Source organism: Rhineura floridana, chromosome 4 (assembly GCF_030035675.1).
Source record: "Rhineura floridana isolate rRhiFlo1 chromosome 4, rRhiFlo1.hap2, whole genome shotgun sequence".
NCBI classification, from domain to species: Eukaryota; Metazoa; Chordata; class Lepidosauria; order Squamata; family Rhineuridae; genus Rhineura; species Rhineura floridana.
Window position 1 is genome coordinate 29,994,967 of NC_084483.1, and position 18,153 is coordinate 30,013,119.

Below are 18,153 nucleotides of genomic sequence, written 5' to 3' on the forward strand. Positions count from 1 at the left end.
ATGCAAGTCAGCAAATTAGCCTTTCTCTTAACACACACACAAGTAAATTAACTGTCAGCAAATTAACACACAAGCAAGTTATACTGTGCTATAATCCCAAACAGGCCTAACACCTTAATCAAACAAGGCAATTAAGCAAAATACATTTTTAATTCAAACAAATAAAGCCCAGTGTCACAATTCCCCCCTTAGAAGCTTTCTGATATTTATATCATATAGCTTCTTCATTTTGAATTATTTGTTGATACATAATTTTACCATACATCTGCATACTATTCTTAGCTGCATTGTCTGCTATGCTACGAATACCATTCATAATTATGGGCATCAAGCAAGGCAAAATCATACATCCCATTAGAATCAGAGCAACCAATACAATCATTGTCTTTCTGTCTCTTCAACTTGAGCTTCAGGTTGAAACCCGGCACGGTTTCTGACAACCACTTTTCTTCAGGCGCTTGATCCTTCACCCCTCCAGTTGGGGAGTCCTTGGCTACTCCCTTCTCTGGTTCCTCAGTAATGACAGGCTCTGCTCTCTTTATCCGGCTAGCGTGGACCCATCGCTTGTGACCTACGAGTTTTACTGCCGATTCGGTAATCAGGATAATCTGCTCAGGCGGTCCCCACGTGGGCTGCAAGGGCTCTTGCTTCCACTTTCAGACTCGTACCCAAATCACCGGGTTGATATTGATGGATCGCCACATCCAAGGGTAACCTCTGAAACTCACGATTGTGCCTGTGAATAGAGGACAAAACACCCTGCAAGGCAGTAACATACTCCAATAACTGTCTGTTCCCCAATTCCCCACTGATCTCTGTCTGGGGCCCAGGCTCAATGGGAGGTCTGCCAAACAGTGACTCAAAAGGAGACAATTTCGTTTTTCCCCTTGGAGTATTTCTCATAATGGTCAAAGCCAATGGCAATGCTGTTACCCAATTCAATTTGGTTTCTTGACATAATTTAGTCAACAAAGTCTTAACCGTCCGGTTAGCGCGTTCAACTTGACCGGATGATTGTGGTCTCCATGGAGTATGAAGGTTCCATTTGAACCCTAAGGCTGCACTTACAGCACAAATTATCTTGCTTACAAAATGCGGTCCTTGATCTGACTCAAATGTCTCTGGCATGTTGTATCTTGGAAAAATTTCCTTTAACAAAGTCTTTGCAACTACCGTAGTGGTTGCGTTTCAAGTTGGAAATGCCTCCACCCATCCAGTCAACTGATCAATAATTACCAACAAGTATTTGTATCCCTGACACCTAGGTAACTCTGCAAAGTCAATTTGTAATCTCTGGAAAGGATAGTAGGCCCATGGTCTTCCTCCCATAGCTGGTGGTGGCTTTGGAGCAGGATTAGTCGCTGCACAAATAGTACATCCATATACTGCTCGCTTTGTCTCTTCATATAATCCTGGTGCAACTACTTGTCTGATCAAAAGATCCCCTAAAGCGCTGCCTCCAAGGTGAGTCTGTCTATGTATCTCCGTTACAAGGGCTCGAAGCACTGTTCTTGGGACAAAAATTAGTCCTGTGGGTAACTGCTACCAACCATTAGGTAACTTCTGAGCCCCATACTGTATTGCAGCATCTTCCTCCTTTTTAGAATATTGAGGGATCAACTCTCTCCATGGGATCATGATGTTCATTAAATTCTTCTCCAACGGCTGTCCACTCAGCGCTGCTTCCTTTGCTGCCTCATCCGCTTGGTGATTTCCTTTTCGCCTAGCTGGATCTGTTTCTTTCCCATGGGCCTTCACATGAATAATAGCTACTTTCTTTGGTAGTTGAACACAGTCCAAAAATTCCTTTATCATCTGTTGATGCTCAATTCTGTGCCCATCACTTTTGATGAAACCTCTTTCTTTCCATAACATAGCAAAAGCATGTGCCGTTTGGAATACATACTTGGAATCAGTATATATATTCCCTTCCTGCTGGTCCAATTCACTTAAAGCATCTATGGCTGCAGCCAATTCGGCCATTTGTGCTGAATAGGTGGCTGGTAACTTGACACTCTTTATGGCCTTCAGGTCTTCACACACAGCGTAGCCTGCATACCGTTGTCCATCTATCACCTTCGAGCTTCCATCTACATATAAGTGTCGCCCAGTTATTGGCTGATCCGTCAAATCTACTCGGGGTTTCAATGAGCATTCCAGTGTCTGGATGCAATCATGCACCAACTCTCCTGGTTGAGGCAGTAGTGTTGCTGGATTCAGAGTGTTACAAGCTCTCAGGCGTAAGCCTTGTCGTCCCAGCAACTGTTGTTCATACTGGGTAAGCCTACTTGGACTGAGAACCTTAGCTGCTTTCTCTCCCAGGATTCTTCTCAAATCATGCGGTCCCAATACTTCCACAGGGGCTCCCATCATGATCTTTTCAGCTTTCTTCAAAAGGATACCTGTGGCTGCCACAATTCGTAGACATGCTGGCCATCCTCTTGCTACAGGATCCAATTGAGATGAGTAGTAGCCCACAGGTAGTGTCAAAACTCCACTCGCAGTTCCCTTGTTTTCTGAAACATAAAGTCTGTATGGTTTGAGCCCATCTGGTAAGGCTAAAGCTGGTGCTTTCTGCAAAGCTCGTTTGATGTTTTCAAAAGCTTGGTTACATTCTTTAGTCCATTTCCAATCTATTTCCTTCTTCAGTAACTCATACAAGGGAGTGGCATAACTGCTGTAATTTGGTATCCATTGTCGGCAAAAGCCAGCCAAACCCAAAAATGATCGCAGTTCTCTGACATTCGTTGGTGCTGGTAAACCACAGATCGCCGTCCGCCTTTCAGTTGACAACATTCGTCCCTCCTGTGATAGCTGGTATCCTAGGTATGTCACTTGCTTCTGGTTCCATTGTACCTTATCCTTGGACACTCGATATCCACAGGCATGCAAATGATTCAATAGGCTCACAGCATCCTGCTCATTGCTCCTCTTATCTGGGCTACAGATCAAAAGATCATCCACGTAGACCAGCAATGCTGACTTTGGTTGTTGTTTATACCATGGTCCTAAATCTTTCTGCAAAGATGGGGAACTGATAAATCCTTGAGGCAACACGGACCATGTTAGCTGACACTGCCAATGATCAACTGGATCTTCCCATTGAAACGCAAAAAGGTCTTGGCTGTCCTCATGAAGGGGTATTGAAAAGAATGCATCTTTCAAGTCGATGACAGTAAATCGGGTAGTATTGCCAGGTACATGAGCCAACAAAGTATGTGGATTTGGTACTACTGGGACATCTTCTAGGACTTTTTCGTTGATAATTCACAAATCTTGCACCATCCTATACTGTCCTGGGCGGCCTTCCTTGGAAACTCCAAATATGGGGGTGTTGTGTGGACTAGTAGTTTGATGTAACCATTGGTATTGGATGAAGTCGGTCACTAATTCCTTCAGGCTCAAGCGTACTTCTAGTTTCAAAGGAAATTGACGTACTGGAGTTGGGCCTACCCCAGGCTTCAACCTGACCTTCACTGGTTCAGCGTTAACCGCACGAGCAAGATTATTCTTCCTGGCCCAAACATCAGGGTGGATTCCTTCTGGGGCCTCCCACTGTTGCTTCTCTTTGACCTCTGGTCAAAAGCACATTCTTGTTGTTTTGGTATCACTACTTCCCAGATGTTTCCTCTAAAAGTGATCTGGGCCTGAAGTTTTGCTAGAAGATCTCTTCCAAATATTGCAATGGGGCAGCCATCTGAAACCAAAAACTGATGTGTAAAATATTGTTTCTTATCTTCTCTGCCAGGAAGGTGTACCTGTATGGGTTGGGACAAAGGGACTCGGCGACGCTGTCCTTCTATTCCCATTACATCTTTAGTTTCTTTAGTGAGGGTCAAGGGTAGACGGGACATTGCTTGTGGAATCATAGAGAAGGCCGCTCCTGTATCCACTAATCCTTGGACCGCCGAATTATTCAGGGTAAGGGACACATATGGTTCTTCCCACGAGCCGCCCTCATATCCTGTCCACCTTCATTCTGATTCTTCCTCCTGCCCTCTAACAACTGCGATCCGGGCATGAGGTGGATTTGGATCAGAACTTAAGACTGTCCTGGGTTCCCTATAGTTGTCCCGAGAGCCAGGGACTTCTCTATAGCCATACGAGCCTCTTCTCTCATCCTGGCGGACCCTAGGAACCCTCTCATTTCTGCAGACTTTCGCCCAATGACCTTTTTTCAAGCACTTGGCACACTGGTCCTTCTCTATTCTCATCCTTGGCCCTCTTTCCTTGCCTCTTTGGTTTACACCAACCACTGCCGCAATCAAGTCACATTGCTTTTCAAGCATGCTGCATTACTTTTTCATCAACTTTCCTTCTTCCTTCTTACTTGCTTCATCCCTATTTACATAGACCTTGAACGCAATGTCTATTATCTGACCCAGTCCCATCCACATAACTCCTTCCACCTTCTGCAGTTTCTTTCGAATGTCTGAAGAACTTTGGCCAATAAACAAGGAAATTAGAAGCCGTTGATTTTCAGCTGCCTCGGGATTAAGGGTAGTAAATCTCCGCATAGCTGTAGTAAGGCGGTTAAGAAAGGAAGAGGGAGTTTCCTCTTTCTCCTGATGAATTTCATATAATTTTGCCACATTCATTGGCTTGGGGATGGCATGCTTAAGTCCATATAAAATCAGTCTTTTATACCTAGTAATCTCAGGGGCTCCTACTCCTGGAGTTTGAATCCACCTACGAGGGTCCACAGTTGGTAAAACATGTACTGGGGCTAGACCAGGTGCATTGCCACCTTGTCTTTGCTCTTCCAATGCAAGAGCCATGGCTTGGGAGAGTACTAATGACTTTTCCTCTGAACTAAGAAGGGTATTCATCAATGTCTGTATATCCACCCAAGTAGGGTGGTGGCTAGCAAAAATAGTCTCCCACAATTGGCAATGTTTATCTTAGTCTTCTCTCAGGCCTGGCATCTGATTTTTCCAATTATACAAATCAGAGGTGGTAAAGGGCACATGTACATAGGCAATTTGTCCCTGGCCATCTAGCATCTCTCGCATTGGTGCCATAAAGTGAGAGGCATCAGCCAAAACATCCTCTGGTGCAGGGTTATTTCTGCCTGCATCTCTACTTATGGGAGTGGAACTATATGTCCGCCCACTCCGCAAGGTGTGTCCGTCCACTCCTTGATTCTCCCTCCTAACTTCCTCAGTCATCTGGAGACGTGGGTTAATCATTTGGGGCGAAGCTCCTAAACCCTGGCTTTGTAGCACAGAATAGGCATAACGATCCAAAATGTCATATTCTTGTCTTATCCGCCCTAAAGATTGACTTAAATCCTGGAACGTTACTGCAGTTCCAGACGAAGTTCCAGCAATGGGTGATTGACTTAAGTCTTGTAACATTGCTGTATTTCCAGAGGGGGTTCCAAAACTAGTGGACTGGGTCTGCGGGACAATAGACTGTTGATACGTTGGGGGCTGTACTTGAGCTGATGGCACAGCCTGAACTAATGGTCCAGCCTGAACTTGGACGGGTGGCGCAACTTGGGCTGGTGACGGTTGGACCGTCTGTGGTGGCTGAACTGCCTGCGGTGGCACTGGTGGTACTGGTGGTGCTGGCAAAGGAATGGCCGGAGGTGGGGCCGTAGGCGAAACCAGCCATTCCTCTTCTTCTGCCTGGAGGACTGGGGGCTTTATTTCCAATTTCTTCCCCTTATTAATTTGGCATTGAGCCAAGGCCATCTCCAGCGCACACTCTTGCGGTGGGTCTAGACAGATGATTCTCCACCCCCTAGCATACCACCACGAGGTTATCTCATCTGGCAGCATATCATAGAGGGTGGCTTCCAACTGCTAAGCCCTTGTAATGTTAAACGTCCCTCCCAGCGGCCAATCAATACCCAACTGCACCCACTCTTCATTGCAAAATGTTAACAATTGCTCTTCATTTGGGACCGGCCCTCCAGAAGAAACAACACTTTTCTTAAACCTAGAGAAATTTTGCAAAATACATTCAAGGGGGGTCATTTTCCAATCGCCCTTTTTCTTCTGACTCTTTCTGAACCCTTTCTTGACTGTCCCCTCTGTCCCCTCCTGTTTCGAAGCACCATTCCCCATCTCTCCCGTCCCCAGTCCCCACTGCCCTTTGCAGATGACTTGTGACACTCGGGTAGCCCTTCCTATCTACCAGGGGAAGTGTCTGAGATGAAACAACAGACAGATGACTTACAACTTCCGCTTCCCTCTGTTCGTGGCCCAGCCTCTCGCGAGGACGTGGGAAACGCACTACTGGAGGTCCACACTCACTTCAGGGTAAACCGCTGCGGATAAGCCCTGTCTCATACACACACTCTCACACACCACTCTCTTCACATTTAAGCCCACTGGGCTCCTTACCACTGCCAACCAGGAACATTGGAACGTTCAATCCCCTGCTCCACTCCAACCTTGTTTCGATTTAAAAGGGAGTCATCCCAGCAATACCTCGTCGCCCCGATCCGCTCCCACAGGCTTGGGCAGGCTGAAGATAGCCTGGAGCGCTCTTCCCAACCCCCTGCAGAGACCATGTCCGAGGCAAAGAGGAATGCCAGCAAGATGATGTCCTGGCGGAATGTCGCCAATTGTAATAAACAAAACGCCCTAGCCCCTTTTAGGGGTCCTAGTGGCTGGGGATTCGCTCCCAGATACTCACCCAATAGAGCTCAAGAACGAACAAAACAAGATGGAGGATGGAGTATATTTATTGCTAACACGTGCACATGGAGAAGTAGCAAGCTAGTTCTGGCAAAACTATGCATTGCTGGCCTTTTTATCAGCTTTGTTTTACTAATTATGCATGCATCATTATGATCATAATTACATCACTTTAATCCCTGCCCATCTCCTTCTAGTCACATCCCCTTTCCCTAAAGTCCATATTTGGAACTTGTTTTTCACAACTTGTTATGTTCAGTTTAACCTTGTATCTGCAACAAAGTTTGATACTTTTCTACAGCATAGCTGAACATTGAAGCCTGAGACCTTACTTTTGCAAATGCAGCTTTAAACAAACAATGATAATGCAAGTCAGCAAATTAGCCTTTCTCTTAACACACACACAAGTAAATTAACTGTCAGCAAATTAACACACAAGCAAGTTATACTGTGCTACAATCCCAAACAGGGCTAACACCTTAATCAAACAAGGCAATTAAGCAAAATACATTTTTAATTCAAACAAATAAAGCCCAGTGTCACAAGTGCTGGTGTGCCAAAATGGGTGCTATGTGTGCCAACCATCTTGATGTGGTGAGCAATCTGGTACTATTCATGGTATGGAATTGAGGAAGCCTGACAAAATAAACTATTTCCAGCTGGCTCTAGTATCACATGCCCTCAAGGAATTCTGCTATTTTGCCTAAAATCCTGAAATTGATTTTTTGGCAATTGTGTGACACATTTCCGACAAATATTAATCGTTTCAGAATTAACTAGCAATATATTTAGGAAAGCATCTCAATCCATTGCCCAAGCAACGCAAGGCTGGCATTATTGTGTTCTAGCCCAATACATTAGTGGTTAAGTCGAGAATTAGGAAGAACTTGAGGGACAAAATGTAATACAGGAGATCACTTGGTATCTCTCATCTTTTAAAAATGAGTTTAAGAAGCTAAAGAAAGGGGGGTGTTGGATTGGAATGACAGTGCTGGGGGGATTTTTAATCCTTTTCCCCTTAGTTATTTTCCTGAGAGATATCATCCTCATCACCACCCAAAGCTGTTTTAATCTTGTTGTATGTATGTCTTACTCCAGCATGTCTAAAAGGAGTTTTGAAGCATCAATTTTGACTGGACATACAGTGAGAGGAGAGTTTAAAAACACACACAGTATAGCTACTCCATTACAATTCCCCTTCCCATTTTTTAAAAAAGCCAGGAAGCCCACCAGGTGGGAGGCCATGAAGCACAGAAGTATCAATCCGCAGGCCAGAGGGTTGGCCTCACAAAGGGAACGAAGCCTAAGAGAGGTGGAGTGGAAGCCTTGCTCTGCCTCTAACCTTCGTTGGAGCAAGTTGCACACTCAGAGCTCTCTGTGGTGTTGCAAACAGGCCTTTCTCCATGGGATCCTTCACCAGATTAGGACATCCAGCCTACCCTAAGCCTCCCAGATGTGTTGGACTACATCTCCCATAATCCCTGAACATTGGCCATACTGGCTTAGGGAGATTGGAATTATAGTCCAAAATGTCTGGTGGGCACCATGCTGGGATGGCTGATCTAATGGAACATTGAGAAAGTGGATAGAGAAAAGTTTTTCTCCCTCTCTCATAATACTAGAACTCATGGACATTCAAAGAAGCTGAATGTTGGAAGATTCAGGACAGACAAAAGGAAGTACTTCTTTACTCAGCGCATAGTTAAACTATGGAATTTGCTCCCACAAGATGCAGTAATGGCCACCAGCTTGGATGGCTTTAAAAGAAGATTAGACAAATTCATGGAGGACAGGGCTATCAATGGCTACTAGCCGTGATGGCTGTGCTGTGCCACCCTAGTCAGAGGCAGCATGCTTCTGAAAACCAGTTGCTGGAAGCCTCCGGAGGGGAGAGTGTTCTTGCACTCGGGTCCTGCTTGCGGGCTTCCCCCAGGCACCTGGTTGGCCACTGTGAGAACAGGATGCTGGACTAGATAGGCCACTGGCCTGATCCAGCAGGCTGTTCTTATGTTCTTATTGGAGCCTTAATTAAACCACTATGAGTACTTAAATTTGGATTCAAAAGACCTTCAGCTATACTGAAAAGGTGCAGTTCATGAATACTATCAAACGGTATGACAAAATAGAAGCTCACAGTTCAGGGCTTCATCTCTTCACTCTCAACCTCAATTCCGCCTCCTTCTTTCTCCACACATTAGCTCTTAGCTCAGCTCCTCATAGTAAAGCTCTGCTCCCAAGCCACAGAAACCAAGATGGTGTAGTCAGTAGAAAATGAAATGCACATCTCTGTCTGTCTTCTTTATCAGTTACTCTTCTGTAACAAGTGTATTTTTTTTTTGGCCTATCTGTCTTGGGGACTTAGTCCCAAATGGTAAATCGTAGGGGTTGCCAGCCCACTCCTCCCTCCTCTTCCTAGCATTCACAGTTTATTCACCTTCCAGCAACAATAAGCTAAGAGATGGCAACAGTTTATAAGCATAGTAAAGACCACATTTTAGCAGCCTTAGCAATTGCTGTATTAAAATCTAGAGCACGGGTTCCCAAAATGTGGTCCACAAGCTTCATTCAGGTGGTCCATGGTACGTCTGAAAAATACAATAAAAATCATACAGCATCTAGCACAGCACATTGGGATTGCTATAACAGGCAGGAAAGTCATTAAGTGGCCTGCCAAGTCCCTCAGAGATTTTCAAAGTTGTCCATGGGGAAGTAAAGTTTGGGAACCACTGGTATAAAGGAAACCATTTTGGTGCTCAGGATTACACAACCTGGATGTCATGGTCTGCTACAGGGATATTATTTATTTAATTTATTTCATTATTCTATTTATACCCCACCCTTCCTTCCAGCAGCAGCCCAGGGCGGCAAACAGAAACACTAAAAACACTTTAAAACATCATAAAAAGACCTTAAAATACATTAAAACAAAACAACGTTAAAAACATTAAAAAAAACTTTAAAAACATCTTTAAAAAAAGGGTTAAAGATATTAAAAGACATATTAAAATCAATTCTAACACAGACGCAGACTGGGATAGGTCTCAACTTAAAAGGCTTGTTGGAAGAGGAAAGTCTTCAAAAGGCGCCGGAAAGATAGCAGAGATGGTGCCTGTCTAATATTTAAGGTGAGGGAATTCCACAGATATTAGAACAAGTGATTGCAAAATGTTTTATTTAAAATCTTGGTGGGCACAACATAGCCACTGGACAGGCTTCCTTTCATTCCACGAAACTGACCTCCAGGATCAGGAAACATCTTTGCATATTAACTTGAATGCAGGGCCTCACCATATCTCAATAGAACATCTGTGAAAGTAAAAAAGTAAAAAGACTGTCAGTGGGAAAGTTGCAACTATACACAGGATGTGGTCTGCGGATTGCCGGTAGTGCTACAAAGGTGTTTAATTTTAGAGCATGGAACACAGGCAGGTTGGCGATGGGAGAGATTATTGATTGCACATTTGTAGCTGAGGTTACAGGGATAAAATGTAGCCAATGGCATCCACTTTAAAGATTGTTTGACATCGCTCTCCCCCCCCCCACCATTTAATGCTGGTCACTGTGTCCAATGCACATACTCTTGGACTTCAGTTAGTGAGATCTGGATCAATGAATAAACTGAAGAATTTCAGACAAAACACCATTACTATGCCCTTCTTGTATCTCCACCTGTTAGGTCAATTCAGCACAAGAGACAGGGATTTTTGTGTGGTGGCCCCTAAATCATGAAAGTCCCTCCATACACAGGTGTGCATGATGTCAACATTGTAGATTGTTTAGTGGGCCTTAAACTCCCCCTTTCCAGAGAACTTTTTCTTAAATAGTTATTTTCTCAGAGGGTTATTTTAGAAAACACAACCTTACCATTTAGGCTGCAATTTATATTGGTGCTTGTTGTTTGTTTTAACTGATGTATTCTATTTTTTTTTAAGATGGCTGTTAATACTGCTGCTATTGTTAGTTTTTATATTGTTTTCTTTGATGCTGTAAGCCACCTTGTGTGGGTTACACTCCCGAAGGCGGCATATAAATGAATGTATAAATACATGTAAATAAATAAATCATAAATGGGATAACAAAATAGTGGGATAAATCTTCATAATTTCACCAGTTCTATCGGTGACAATAAAGGAATTAAAGCATGCTAGGTACATACTCCAACTCTTTCCAGACCAGTTGTCCAGGATAAAAAGATTTTTGTAGCCTACATGACAGGTGCAGTTTTCTTGCTGGCAACTGTTCTTTGTCTGTTTGGTATGTATTGAAAGATGCTGATAGCCAAACACTGAATTAAACCCAGTGACTGAAATCAAGTGCCTAACTCGTGTGTTTTAAATGTGAATTTCCAGTGTACACTAAAAGATCTTAGGCCTAGTTGTCAGGGTTGGAACAGCTCTTCCAAAAGATTAAAAATTTACTTTTTAACAGTCCTTTGTTTTGGGATTCAGTGATAGAGCACAGGCATTCAGTAGGGGGCCATGGGGCAGTGCAGGCAGGGTGGTGTTGCTCACCTGCCTTTCCAACACCGAGTGTTGTTTCTGGCCGTTGAGAGGGAGATGGGCTTCAAGGAGCTCGGCACAGGGTGGGCAATGCCACCCTGCCTGCAAAGCTATGCCAGCTGCTACTGCAGGCATTGTGCGCCGAAAGTCCCAGGTTTAACCTCCAGCATCTCTGGATAAGGCTGGAAAAGAATGCTGTCTGACATGCTGGAAATTCAAGCTGCTACCAGCCACTGTGGCAATAGTTTTCATCCTTTTCAGATCTGAGATACACCTTTAGCCGCAAACATGCATTTTCCTACGTTATTTTTTTTTACCATATATTTCTATGGTGGCAATGCTGCTGCTGTGACTTGCCTTGGGTCAGGCTGCAAGACAGTCGCAGGTACTGATCCACCAGATGATGACCAAGGGTTATATCCAATGTTACTCATACCCACAGTAGACGCACTGAAATCAATGCACTTAAATAACTTTGGGTATCATCCCCAGGGTGTAGGCAGCCTTTAGCTAGATGGACCAGCGATTTGATCTGGGATAAATCAGTTTCCTTTGTTCAATCATCCTTTGAATTCTAATTATGGCTCTGGATATGAAACCTTAATCGCAGTGATAGTTCTCCAGATTTTGCTGTCTAGAAATCTTAGCAGCATGTAAAAAACACATACATTGAAGTTGTGAAGTCATTCCCCAAAATGACATTCAGATACATAAGATCTCTTCTTCAGAGAGTTCTGAGTTTACCTTATTGTGCAATAAAGTTTATAATGAATCATACTGAATGCACTGGCAACAGTGTGGAAGTTCAATTAAGGCAAGAAAATTAAAAATAAGCAGTTAAAAAAAAGCAGCCTGAGATCTTATCCTTAAGCCACCTTATTATGCAAATAAAAAGGAAGTGAAAATCCCTACAGTGCTTGAGAATTAACACAATAGATTAATGCCAGAAACACTCTCTCAGACAAGCTTACTTGGTGTAAATAACACTTCCTAGTACATTAAAACATTCCACATGCAGGTGGTGGAACAGTTTGGGTTTTCTTCTTTTTTAAAATAAAAATAATTATCACTTTTCGAAGCTGTCTCAGTTGCCATTAGCTGAAAAAAGTGTCAACGCCTTTAAAAATGTTTAAAATGTGCAAATATAAGAGAGATTTTCTTGTTTTTTAAAACGTTTTCATTCTGTTGGAAACTTTCTCTTTGAAGGATAGCATTATCCTGGTAATCTAGGGCTACCAAACTACCAAATAAAGAAAAAATATCTGCACTGCGCTGCCTGGAGCCTGGGACCTGCTGGTGAAGGGTGGGTGATGATGATGATGCTAACACTGGAAGCAAATAGACATGGGACTATCACTAAAAATGACAACCCCGTGTTGTGCATACCTTCCGTCCTCTTCCTATAACATTTAATTAAACTTGTGCTTATCATTTTCCTGCATTTTTCCACTTCTACCAGTGGGTGGAGAGCCTATGATGTAATGATATTATGGCATGCAAAAGTGTGCCTAAGTACTTATGGGGAGAGAACTTAACATGGGGCTCCCTTTTTCTGTCATAGAGTTCAAATGAGCCCCTCCCATTTATTAGGCGAGCACACGCAGACTAGCCTTGTCTCCCACCACAGCTATGCACAGCAGTGACACACACAAAAAATCCATGTTTTGCCAGGGCATGGAGGGGTTATATGTGCATATACTCATGTACGTATACACAGGTCCTCCACATGATTGGGCCTCAGGCATTCCTCCAAAGCTTGGAGAGTTGTCTGAATGCATCCCCTCTTACCCAGTGTAACATCTAGTTTCAGCATAGCTCCATAGAAAATGCCCATCCCTATTCATTCTTTCCACTAGTGGAAGCAGAAATGCTAATGTGCATGTTCCCTCAACACATGTAGTCTGGTTCACGCTAGCCATACTTGGTTGTGCTATAGTGTACCTGACCTCATGAAGAACCCTCATCATGTGAGCCACTCTTCAGCATTTCTATTTCTTTCTCATTGTTGGAAAATGATAGCAATTCTTCTTGTGTGGTGGGTGGAAGATGTGAGAGCTATTAGCCACATGGATACTCCAGGTTGTCACCGCCATAGATATGACGCATCAGTATAACTGAGGCTATCCATATGACGAGTGGTCTTCCCATATTACAGCTCCTGCTACAGAAAACACTTTTCCACGGACTTTCCTCTTAGCGGTTGTAATGCAAGACTCAGTCCTTGCATGCACACAAATAAGCGTATACTATGGCTACACGCCTCCTTTCTCATCAGATGTGGGCAGAGTATCAGTGTGAATGGAGTAAGTGGCTGAACAATTCTTGAATTCCACAGTCAGATTAATCCAGTTCACATTGTCCAGAGCGAAGTGGAAACAACCACTATGGTCTTACATACAAATGTTCCAGATGTCTGTGAACAGTCATGCCTGACTGCCAGCCAACTTCTCCCAAATCACTTCACTGGCATGTGCAGGAGAAATACGGTTGAATGTTGTAGAGGAAAGGGAGGGTAAGTATACCAAGTTCTGGGAACCCATGATTTTTTGCACAGAATGCTGCCCACAAATTCATCATTTCCTAAGCAGTAAGTAATGCACAGCTAAAGGGTCATCGAAACATCGTTTACTCAGTAGACCAATCCTTACGAATACCTGTGCCCTATTTGCATATTTGAAAAATTCTGAGCTATAGCTAAAACTGAACTATGTTGCAGACCATTTAATATATTTCTATCATGGACATTTCGCTAGTAAACTGTCATTTGCTACATCACTGGGAATAGCAGAGAAGACAACAATAGTGCTTACTCTATGGCATTCAGATGCCAAACTATATCCTAATATATTTATTTATTTATTTTATTTATTATTTCAATTTATATACCGCCCTTAGCAAAATAGCTCTCAGGGCGGTGAACAAACAAGATGAAATACAATATATCATAATAAAAATACAAAAACATATACAAACAAACAACAAAAAGCATATAAATATATGGCAACTAATGAGAAAAAAGAGGTGGCATTATAAAGGCTATAGGTTGGACTTTTGTACAGTATTGGCATTGGCCTGTCTCTGAAGCAAAAACTGAAACTAGTGCTAACACAGGGTGAACTATTAGGCCAATTTGGAGCTGTTGTTTTAAAAGCCCACCCTAAAGGACTACAATTATTTTAGTCTGCTGACCCACATCTGAACTTGTTTGGCCTTTTAAAGGCCTGGACCAACACCCAGAGCAGCACATGTCTAGTTCCTATTATGGAATACTAATAACTTGCATCATTTTGTTTTTAAATCAAGTATTTTTTTAATTGAAGGAACTTTATTTTTAAAAAAGTGTTGGAACATATCAATGTCAACCATTTCAGCAGCTTTAAAAAAAAGGCCAATCCCATTTTTCCTCCTTTAAAAAAAAATGTCTGAAACTGCAATGACTGCCAAGTTTAGGGCTGGAACCATTTTTACTGCACTTTTAAGCCACTGAAAAACTAGATTTACAACTGAGGTGCTGACAGACCTTTAACTCTCACTGCTATTCTAATAGCTTGGCTGTATTTATTATTCATTCCCCTTAAATATAATTGGCAGAGGCTTAATCATCGTTCAGCGTCACTTCTGGAAAACTGGTTCCTTTTGGGATGCCCCCCTTTTTATTGTGTCTTTGCCTTTCATACTTTTATGCTCGTTAGTGTGTCTGCGCCACTATATCCTTCAAAAGGGCATGTCTAGCAAGTATTTAAGTTTTAAAAGTTGCATCATTCTCTGCAATCAATCAATTTAAAAATTCTAATTCCGCTAGCAGGGTTTAATTTGAGCTGAGGCTTGCCAGTGCAATAAGAAAGAGTGTCATTGTGCATATACAGAATGCTTTTCATTCATCTCTTGAGTAAATATAACCACTAAACCACTAAGATTAAGATTAAAGGATTTTTAGACAGGGAATTTGATTTCTAAGCAGGCTTGAGCATCAGCACATTACATTTTTGAAAAATGTCTGCCTTCTAACATCTTCTTTCTGGCAGTGGGAGTCTTGGCTGCATAGTGGGGGTGGGGGGAAAAACCCATGCACTGAGCAAGGTGGACTCTGCAGTTTTTGTCTTCCATGCACTAGTTCTGTCATCCTGGATGTTGGGAAAGATGGTCCTCTTGGAGCCTGGATCTTAGAATCTATAATACTTGTTCATACTTTTACATTTTCAAATTAACAGGCATTCACATAGTCCACCAAGACCTTGCCACCACACCAATGAAGACTCGTGACACATATATGGAGTAATGTTATATTTATTAAAATACAACACATAATCAATTGAATCCACATCAGCCAATCATTATATATTTCAATTATTTTGGGCAGGTGAGGCTCCACCTATCTGGGAGGGTATAGACCCTCCAATACAGAGGCAACTCAGTCACTTTGGACTGTAACTCCCCAGTCAAGGATTTGGGAAAAGTTATCCCTCCTTGAAATTGGAGTCAGGTATGTGGTTCCAACCCCCGCATTCTGGCCCCGCCGTACAAGCGTTCACCCTGATGCGCAAGCTGGTCCCACGTGGACACTCCCTAGATCCACACAGACATTACACCCTGTTTCCCTAGGGAGTGCCCTTTACCAAAATGCCTCATCCTCCTTACTTTTAACCCCCATTACCTCACCTGCCCGAATTCCATGCCAGCCAATCCGGAATCACCACAACCCCCCCCCATGACAAGCCAAACGAATCAACCCAAGCAGTATGGAGAAGGCAAAACCAAAGAGATTCTGAAATCAGGATCTCCAAAAAAAATTTCCTACCCAGCCCCATTTGGCGACTAGCAGAGCCCATACTGACAAAGGAGGGAGGGTGGGTGCCGCAAGGCAAAAAAGGCACAATATTAGGGAGGAGCACACTATTTATAGCTGCTCCGTCCCTTCGCCTGATAGGGCAAAAAGCCCCACCTGACTTCCAGAAAACCTTCTAGAACCTTCCTGAGTCTTCCTGGCAATGGGGTGGCAGCAAACACGCCCCCGCCGAGGCAGGAACGCCATTCTCTTGCTCATCCTCAATTGCAATAAATGGCAGATGTGCAGAAACATTATTTGTTCTTGTGTAGCAAGATATGCCTGCACCAAGTTGCTCTGAATGTCCCTCCACAAGCTAGGATGTACCACAATTGCTCTGACATGGGTTCAAATCTCCAGCATTTGTTTGCTTCCTAGTTGTTATCATAGTTGTCACTGCTAGGGCTGTGCCAATCTGTGCCAACAATGTTGATGCTTCCCCTCCCCCCGTATACAGCTGGGATGGGAGACCTGTGACCATTCAGATGCTGTTGGACTCCAGTTTCCATCAGCTCCATCCAACATGGCTAAAAATGTTCCTGTGTCAGGCCACAATTGCTACCAGCTAAATCAACAATACTAGGGGTCACCAACCTGGGCACATTTTCAAGCTAAAGAATCTGTCATGGACACCCCATGCACACACTGCAGCCTATTCTATTTCAGAGCTTGGAAAAGTTACTTTTTTGAACTACAACTCCCATCAGCCCCAGCCAGCATGGCCACTGGATTGGGCTGATGTGAGTTGTAGTTCAAAAAAGTAACTTTTCCAAGCTCTGTATTGGCTACAAGCCTTTCCATTTTAAAGGGGAGAGGGGACCCTGTGCGCACCAGGGATGGCCTCTGCTGACATGTGTATCTGCAGGTGTGCTGTTGGCAACCCCTGAACTACATTATATAAAATATTTCTATCTGGGCAACAGCATCACAGTGTGTCAGCAATCTGATACTTTATTGATTATTTTAAAATGTGCAGTGACAGGAAAATTTTGCATTTCCAGAAGGGAAACATCTTCTGGGAAGTATCAGCTGTATTACAAAAGATTTCCAGTGGAAAACCCCTTTGAAACAAGAATGGCAACAAGATCTCTCTTATTTCTAGCCCCATGCCACACCTCCTCAGCTGGATCAACAAAAAAGTTTAAAAACTGGTATTCAAATTTGCCACGTGGAAAGTCTTAGAACATAGTGCAGTAATTATAAACAACTGAAAAGGATAATAAACAGTTATATGAAATAATAAATAGTTGTATGGGCTCTTCACGTCAAATCTCTTTCACTCACAACATGACTACACAAGAAGCATACTCCTGCAATATCATCCTATGTTTGCATGGCACTAGACATGCAATCAAGGACTATCCATCAGAAATATGAACCCACACACTACTAGGACACCGCATGACTTCCCAAGGTATGTGACAGAGTAGCAAAATTGGGAATGGAGAGTCTGAGTGAGCCTTTGTGTGTATGAATCTCTGCTAAAGATTACACCTTCCCTGCAAATTAGTCAGACAGAGACTTTAAGCTTTAAAATAAGAAATAACTACTTTATTCTGGAAGTACATACTTGATAGGAAAGAGTTCTACATCTAGCTAACTAGCTAAGTTGGAGGTGCAAACACTAAGCCTAGTGTTTGCCCTCATGCTTGGAGGAGAGGGAGAGACAAAGAGAGTATGTCTGCTCTCTCTCTCAAGAGAAAGAAGGAGGGAAGGAGATGTGGTCAACATCCTATGCATATCAGTCTAGCAGGAAGGGAGAGTCAGCAGGAGATCAAAGGATAGGTATTAGCCTAGCAATCAGGAGGTCTCCTCTTTAGCTACCCTTTTCAACCCCATGCAGCCTCAACCCACAAGTTGGAGTTGAACCACATATTCCAACAAGGTATGACTGGTATATAAATATATGTATAGTCACAGGAGTATTCAGTGCTTGACTTACAGCTGAAATAGGGAATGGGTTCCCATGAAAACCCGTGTTTGAATTGATACGAACATTTGGTCTATGGCCTCTGTCATGGCTAGTTCAAACACACAAGTCATTACTTCCAGGCTGCAAGCATCACCTGATAAGCAAGTATGTTGAAACAGTGCTGTGTACCCTTACAAGTTGTGTTTTAACTGTAGGGTCAGAGCAAGGGCCAAATGAGAAATATGTTAGATGTATATATGCATTTAAGAT